The 7,861-nt window shown below is 33.3% G+C and overlaps 1 long non-coding RNA gene across 1 annotated transcript; it reads left to right on the top strand.

Annotated features, from left to right (window-relative positions):
- Window positions 1-3,974: 3,974 nt before the first annotated feature.
- On the top strand, window positions 3,975-5,304 carry LOC139354636 (uncharacterized). The gene is made up of 3 exons (XR_011605566.1): window positions 3,975-4,089; window positions 4,657-4,816; window positions 4,926-5,304. It is a non-coding gene; the product is annotated as an uncharacterized lncRNA (long non-coding RNA).
- Window positions 5,305-7,861: the final 2,557 nt, after the last annotated feature.

The following is a 7,861-nucleotide window of genomic DNA, read 5'->3' as shown; positions in this document are numbered from 1 at the left end:
TCACTAGCCGAGTCGATCTAGCCATGTCCGTCTGTCCGTCTGTCTGTCCGGATGAACGCTGAGATCTCGGAAACTATGAGAGCTAGGCTATTGAGATTTGGCGTACAGATTCCTGAGCTTCTTACGCAGCGCAAGTTTGTTTCAGTAGACTGCCACGCCCACTCTAACGCCCACAAACCGCCCAAAACTGTAACTCCTAAAGTTTTGATGCTAGATAGAAAATTTTAACTGAAATGTATTGTTCTCATCAATACCTATCGATTGCCACGCCCACTTAAACGCCCACAAACCGCGAAAACCTGTGACGCCCACAATTTGCATGCTAGATAAAAAATTTTAACTGAAATGTATTGGTGTCGTCAATACCTATCGATTAATCCAAAAACAAATTTGCCACGCCCACTCTAACGCCCATAACGCTTGAATCTGTCTACCGCCGGTAGGTGGCGCATTTTAATCTCGCTTTGCTGCTTGCATATCTCCATTTCCCTTTGAGTAGCGTTCTTCCTTGTTCTTCCTGTTTTCGAGCATCTTGTGAACCTGTTTTGCTGTAAGCTTTTCTCCAAATTCATTTTTTAAAGCTTCTTTTAGTGCTTCCCAATCATTTATTCCTGGTTGGCTGCCCAAGAATAATTTTGCAGCTCCCTTTACCAACTGTCTGCCGTAAATGAATTTTTGAAGATCAGTCCACCCAACTGTAATAGAATTAGGCTCGAAATCTGCAAGCCACTCATCAATATCCGGAGAACCATTTCCAGTGAATGCAGAAAGCGAATCCTCAATATCTGTCAGAGTGAAAGTCATGGCTAAGGGTGGAGAATCAGAAGAATCTGACTCCTCGACGTTAGTTTCCTCGTACACTGACTCCTCTGAACTTTCTGTGTTTTCCTGCTGGTCAATATTTTCTCCCTCAAAATAGGAGATGAGACTTTCCTGTAACACTGCTTTGAGGCGTGAGCTTGGTAATCTTAATTCCTTTAACTTGTCTTTAAGCTCTGCAACAGAAACTCGTGTGATCTCTTCAACATTTCTTATTTTTTAAACTTACATAACTTATTTTATTTCTTAAATCAACCAAAAATGAACTGCTTACGTTTCTCTTAAATTTATAAATAAGAACAATTTAAATAGGAATAAAATATTGTTAACGTTGCATAAAATTGTTTTCTTTTATCAATATAATGTACGCATGTATGGATTTATACTTGCGAATCGCCTCCTGTATCTAGTCTTTTGTTACACATCTCTGATATTTGCCACTGCTTTTCAAATTCGTCTCTGGTAAATCGTTGCAATAAATGCTGCAACGGCTCTGATGGAGAACTGCTTTTCGAACTGCTTTTCAACTTCGTCTTCAGCCGCGCCTTCAATATCGCCTTCAACCACGCCTTCAATAGCGCCTTCACCCACGCCTTCAATAGCGCCTTCAATCGCTTTCAACACCAGTGGCGTCACTTTGCCGCCTCGTATGATCTCCTCCAGCTTTTACGTTTCCAAGTTTTCCTCCTGGTCAAGTTGTCGCTTTAGCCATTATTGTCGCTCTCTGCGACAACGGATTGCATAAACGCCTTTTGTCGTCTTCCGTTAGGAATTTACTTGTTTCCACAGAAACAATTTTGCCCTCAGATCGGCAAACTGCGCAATAAATTTTGTAGTTTTGTAGTTTCAGAATTTTATTATACTTTGCAAAACTTGGTGGAACATGAAAATTCTCAGCTCTCCTGGATGGTTTTTTAGTCTCTCTTTCTCGAAATCACTTCAGTTTTATAACTTTCTAGTTTCTCCGTCTCGTTTAATTCATTAAACTGCGATCGATGGATTCTTAGCACAAGAACTTGGTGGTTGTTTGGCCGCGTATCACACTCAATTTTTCGTTTGTCGATTGTTCTCGGGCGAGCCCCCAAAATTGTAGAGAAAGGCTTCCGTTGCTTGAGTTAATTATACCCGTTACTCGTAGAGTAAAAGGGTATACTAGATTCGTCGGAAAGTATGTAACAGGCAGAAGGAAGCGTTTCCGACCCCATAAAGTATATATATTCTTGATCAGGATCACTAGCCGAGTCGATCTAGCCATGTTCGTCTGTCCGTCTGTCCGTATGAACGCTGAGATCTCGGAAACTATAAGAGTTACAACACTGGGATTAGGCACGCAGATTCCTGCGCAGCGCAAGTTTGTTTCGGTAGAGTGCCACGCCCACTCTAACGCCCACAAACCGCCCAAAACTGTGGCTCCTACAGTTTTGATGCTAGATAGAAATGTATTGTTCTCATCAATACCTATCGATTGACCCAAAAAAAAGTTTGCCACGCCCACTTTAACGCCCACAAACCGCGAAAACCTGTGACGCCCACAATTTTCATGCTAGATAAAAATTTTTAACTGAAATGTATTGTTTTCATCAATACCTATCGATTGGTCCAAAAAAAGTTTGCCACGCCCACTTTACCGCCCACAAACCGCGAAAACCTCTGACGCCCACAATTTTCATGCTAGATAAACAAATTTAACTGAAATGTATTGGTCTCGTCAATACCTATCGATTGGTCCAAAAAAAAATTTGCCACGCCCACTCTAACGCCCATAACGCTTAAATCTGTATACCGCCGGTAGGTGGCGCATTTTAATGTCGCTTTGCTGCTTGCATGTCTATATTTAGCTGAGTAACGGGTATCTGAAAGTCGAGGTACTCGACTATAGCGTTCTTCCTTGTTTATTCTTCGATTAATACACTTCATTGATACACTTTATATACTTAAGTTGACACATTAATTATTACACTGGTAGAAAAAACACGAAGTGAAATCAAATATATTTTTATTTGATTTTTTTTACTCCCATGCATAGTCATATTAAATATTAAAACCTTTCATTTAAATAAAAAACATATTTAAGCCGTATGTCAAATATGTAAGTATTCAATTTAAAGTGATTTTTATTTAAAAACAAGTTAGTCACATTCAAATCCAATGTGGCCATCTTGGTTTTAACTATTATAAAAAGTAGTTCAATTCATAGTATATTTGATGGTTTTTTATATTTCGAGTAAATACTTTTTCCATTTGTTCGGAATATGAACTCTTTTATTTTGAATATAGAACGTTTTCAAAATTTGTATTTAACCAAATAATTGTAAATTATAAATCAAATTACATATGTATGTATATGTATTAAGTTTGTGACCCATATACACAACATAATTTAAATTATTAGTAATTTGCAAAAGAAAAACAGCTTTTATATTTAAAGAAAATGGTTTTAGTTACGGCTGCCCAACCACCGGCAGCCTCTTTCTATTTCCATGACAAATATCATAAGATTTGGCTTTGTAATTTACTATTAAAAGTACAAAAACATGCTTAGCCAAAGAAAAAATGTGCGTGCATTGTAAACGCTGGGCCGTAACCAAAAACTAAAACCAACGGCACAAAGTGCATACTTACATATGTACATTCAGACAAATTAGAGACAAATATGAACAAGCAAAACGGCAAACGCAAGCGCGTCTTCTTCTTCCATTCGCATTTCTACATTGGCGGTCAAGAAAATATGTATGTGCATAAGAACATAAATATTTCTTGTGTACCGATGTTTTCACAAAAAGATATGTCCTTATAATATATAAATATAATAAAATAAAATAAATATTACTAAATTGACATATACATATGTATACACATACACATATGTATGTGCATAAGAACATAAATATTTCTTGTGTACTGATGTTTTGACAAAAAGATATGTTCTTATAATATATAAATATAATAAAATAAAATAAATATTACTAAATTGACATGTACAAGTTATTAAACGTAATGACTTATTTGTGCATATTTCCTTATTTTCTTCCCCAATACTTTAACCTCTATTGTAAAGTAACGGCACTCGACAGATTTTGTCCTTCCTTTTTGCACACATGCATATGTATGTATGTATATACGAAATAGTTTGACACTCCGCTTTGTAGCGAATCCCGCAATCACTTCGAAGCAAGCGGTTCTCCTGATCGGATGTAAAAGTGATTAAAAGAGCTCGATAGACAAGTGTTCATTTAAGTGTAATAAAAAAGTGAAAAGTACAGAAAAAAGGTGAGTGAAATAAAAATACAATAATTACTTAATATTAAGGCATGTGCATGTCCACGTTCTTTTTCTCGCATTTTTCCTTTTTGTGTTTCTTCTTTGTTGTGCGCGTTGTTATTTCGTGAAAATTTAGATAATATATTTAACGAAATAAACAAAGCTCAAAAGAAAATTACATTTAAAAACAATAAAATATATTCGATTGGGTAATAAACATGAAGTGAATAAAAAATATGCGAAAGAAATGAAGAATATGAAAGGAAATTAAGTGAAAAGCCGCGCAAACTAGATAAAAGGAGTAGAATGCACGAGAAGGAAAACACTTAAAAAGGCGCAAAAAAGACGCTTTGCTGCCGTTGCATTCGGCTCTGTGGCGTCGCAGTCGTTTCACCTATTTCTTTATAATATTTTTTTGCTCTTTCACGTGATTTTTCTCTAAATCTAACTAATTTCGAAATTAAAAAAAATAAAAACGAAATAAATTTAAACAATATTTTTGTCTTATTTAAATCCCTTTATATAAAAACACCTACTCGAAACTTATTATAAAACTAATTAACTTTTTCTTTATAGATACAAATTTATTTCAACATATTGTACCCTGAGAAAGAAGCAATTTTATCTAGTAAATGGGACCCATTTAAGGAAAAGGTTTTTTGCTTTTACGAAGGGCAAATGCAAAACAAAGAGCGACTTAAACTATTAAAGACAGTTCAGAAAACTGTAACACTTGGTAATGTATAATTTTTTTAAATTTATAAATTTTATCTTTTTATGATAAGCTTGACTTTTTTCTAAATTATGCCATTACCAAAAATCTAATAACATATTCTTATTCACAGATTACAAGGACTACATTTACACTGTATTGCTCATGTCTGTCATCTTAAATAATTCGTGGACCGTCATTAAAGGAACCAACAAGCGAAAGAAATTATCACTACTATGACTCGCAGGAAAGTTTAGTACGCACATGCAGGCGTACGAATGTGGCAAAACAAAAAAATGTGTGATTATAAAAAATATGTATAATAATGTATAATATGTATATGTATATATGTATCATATAAATTCTAAGAGTTACGTTAGGTACAAATGTATTTAAAACAAAAGTAATGATAACGTGTTAGCATGGTAAAAAATAGAGTTTAAGCAGAACAATTGTTTGATTATATGTTTACGTTTATTTTCAATAAAAACACATACTAATTTGGGTCTCTATTAAATATAAATCACGCTTGTTTTAAACTACAGATTGGTTTAAATTGAATATGCACCATAACAGTATGGTTTACATAATACATTTAAATCAAACATAAAGTACAGTTCTTTTAACGGGGATTATATTTAATTTAAATACAATTTGTATTTGCATTAAAGTTCATCCCAGTCTGATTTAAATATGAGAATTATTTAATCCAAATAAAAATATGCTGAGTTTTAAGGCGGGCTATAATTATTTTAACTATAAAAACCATTTAAATGAAATGTTCTATTTACTGGAACTAAATATGAAAATATTTAAAATAAATATAAAAATATAATACTTTTTACTATGGAACATATTTAATTTAATTATTTTGTACTATTTTAACATATTTGATCGAAATTAAAAAATCGTTGGATTTACTACGAAATTATTCAAAAAGTATTTAACTATTTAACGTTTTCGTTTTTACGATTTTCATGTTAGGTTCTAAACCGCTGGGAAAAATAGTTGAAACGTTGGCGAAATAGTGACATTTACGATGTTTTTTCTACCAGTGTACTGAGACACACGCGACCTTCTTCTGCTGATGCTCAATCTCTACTCCCCTTGCGCATTTTTCACGCTTTTTAACACTACCGAAAAATGTTACAGAACAGAACAACTGATCTGTTATTAATAGGGCTGCCAATCCTACATATATTCTTGATCAGCATCACTAGACGAGTCGATCTAGCAATGTCCGTCTGTCCGTCCGTTTCTACGCAAACTAGTCTCTTAGTTTTCAAGATATCGGGCTGAAACTTTCCTAAAAGTCTTATATCTTTTGCAGGTAGTATATAAGTCGGAACCAGCCGGATAGGAAAACTACACCATATAGCTCCCATAGGAATAATCTAAAAAAAAATGTAAAAAAATTATATCTTTGGTGTTTTTAAACATATTACCTCCTTTCCTTGGAAATAACATTTTTTAATTAGTTTTGAATTTTGAATTAAATTTTATCAAAACCGGAAGACTATATCACAAAGCTGCCATAGGAACGATCGTAAAATTGGTGGGAAAATAATATAAACCAAATTATAGTTTTGGTGGTTCTTAACATATAACCTCCTACGCTTGGAAATAACATTTTTTAATTACTTCTGAATTTCGAATTTAATTTTATCGAAATCGGACGACTATATCATATAGCTGCCATAGGAACGATCGTAAAATCGGTTGGAAAATAATATGAAACAAATTATATATTTGGTGTTTTTTAACATATAACTTCCTACGCTTGGAAATAACATTTTTTAATTAGTTTTGAATTTTGAATTAAGTTTTATCAAAATCGGACGACTACATCATATAGCTGCTATAGGAACGATCGTAAAATTGGTGGGAAAATAATATGAAACAAATTATAGCTTCGGTGATTTTTGATATATTATCTTATACTATTGGAAAAAACATTTTGTGTATTTTTAAGCATTTTGAATTATATTTAATACAAATCGGACGACTCTAACATACAGCTGTCAAAGAAACGATCATTGCATCTATTATTTTTATATTATTATGTTCTTGCAGAGGGTATAATGATTTCAGTCAGCAGTTTGCAACGCAGTGAAGAGACGTTTCCGACCCCATAAAGTATATATATTCTTGATCAGCATCACTAGACGAGTCGATCTAGCCATGTCTGTCTGTCCGTCCGTTTCTACGCAAACTAGTCTCTCAGTTTTAAAGCTATCGGGCTGAAATTTTCCCAAAAGTCTTATATCTTTTGCAGGTAGTATATAAGTCGGAACCAGCCGGATCGGACAACTATATCTTATAGCTCCCATAGAAATAACCGGAATAAAATGTAAACAAAATTATATCTTTGGTGTTCTTTAACATGTTAACTCCTTTCCTTGGAAATACATTTTTTTAATTAGTTTTGAATTTCGAACTAAATTTAATAAAAATCGGAAGACTATGTCATATAGCTGCCATAGGAACGATCGTAAAATTGGTGGGGAAATAATATAAAACAAATTATAACTTCGGTGTTCCTTAACATATAGCCTCCTACGCTTGGAAATAACATTTATTGATTTATTCTGAATTTCAAAATTAATTTTATCAAAATCGGACGACTATATCATATAGCTGCCATAGGAACGATCGTAAAATTGGTGGGAAAATAATGTGAAAGAAATTATAGCTTCGGAATAAGCTTGGAAATAACTTTTTTTTACTAAGTTTTAAATTTCGATTTAAGTTTTATCAAAATCGGACGACTACATCATTTTTTTTTAACTATACCTTATAGCTCCCATAGGAATAATCGGAAAAATAATGTAAAAAAATTATATCTTTTGTGTTTTTTAACGTATTACCTCCTTTCCTTGGAAATAACATTTTTTAATTAGTTTTGAATTTCGAATTAAATTTGATCAAAATCGGAAGACTATATCATATAGCTGCCATAAGAACGATCGTAAAATTGGTGGGAAAATAATATGAAACAAATTATAGCTTCGGTGTTCCTTAACATATAACCTCCTACGCTTGGAAACAACATTTTTTAATTAGTTCTGA

The sequence above is a fragment of the Drosophila suzukii genome, unplaced genomic scaffold (genome assembly GCF_043229965.1).
Source record: "Drosophila suzukii unplaced genomic scaffold, CBGP_Dsuzu_IsoJpt1.0 scf_11, whole genome shotgun sequence".
Lineage (NCBI taxonomy): Eukaryota > Metazoa > Arthropoda > Insecta > Diptera > Drosophilidae > Drosophila > Drosophila suzukii.
Note: the sequence above shows the minus strand (reverse complement) of the source record. Positions and strands in the feature narration are given on the sequence as shown.